We start from the raw sequence: 994 nt of genomic DNA, 5'->3' as shown, positions 1-994 counted from the left end.
CCTTTTCCTAGAGATTCTGATCACTTTTCTTTCTTCTTGTATTCCTTACATATACCATATCTTTTTTTTTCCCCAAGTGATTGTTCACACCATTTATTCAGTTCAAGCTCCATTTGCCTCTTCCTCCAATTAGAACCCATTACTCCTTAAGTCTGCTCCACAGTCATCATCCTGGCATCTTCATGCACTGATCTTTGGGCTTAGATCCACTGCTTCCTGTGTCGTATTTTGTCTTCTTTCTGGTTCGCTACCACATTTCCTGGTATACACCCTCAACTTTCTAGGAGTGTAGAAGCCAACTCTGCACGTCAAAACAAGCCTTTATGTGTCTGACTGGATATAGAATTCTAGATAGAAATTCATTTCTCTCAAAATTGTACAGGCATTTCTCCATTTAATCTTCTAGGATTCAGTGTTATTGATGCAAAGTTTGTGGCCATTTTGATTCTTGTTCCTTTAGAGATGAATAGTTTTTCTCTTTAGAATGTTTATCATCTTCCCTTTATTCCTGATATTCTGAAATTTCATGAGGAAGTATCTAGATACAGATGATTTTTCATTCATTATCTTGAGCACACAATAAACCCTTTCAGAATGGAGACATTAGTTTTAGTCTTGAAGTTATCTCTTATTCTTTTCTAGGATATTTTCCTTCCCTTCAATTTATTCATTATTATTTTTCTGGGGTTCCTAATAGCTGTACGATCCTTCTGGATTTGTCTTCTGTGTTTGCTGTCTCTTCTCTGATTTCCATTTGTCACTCTTTTGCTCTCTATATTTTTTCAAGTTGTATTTATTTATTTTGGCTGTCCTGGGATTTCATTGCTGAGTGCAGGCTTTCTCCAGTTGCAGTGAGCAGGGGCTACTCTGGTTTGGAGTTCGGGCTTCTCATTGTGGTGGCTTCTCTTGTGGCTCGTGGGCTCTCGGGCTCGTGGGCGTCAGTGTCGAGCACGTGGGCTTAGTGGCCTCCCAGCATGTGGAATCCTCCCAGACC

The sequence above is a fragment of the Bison bison genome, unplaced genomic scaffold (assembly GCF_000754665.1).
Source record: "Bison bison bison isolate TAMUID 2011002044 unplaced genomic scaffold, Bison_UMD1.0 scf7180017864180, whole genome shotgun sequence".
In the NCBI taxonomy this organism is placed as follows: domain Eukaryota; kingdom Metazoa; phylum Chordata; class Mammalia; order Artiodactyla; family Bovidae; genus Bison; species Bison bison.
This window is presented reverse-complemented; position numbering follows the sequence as displayed.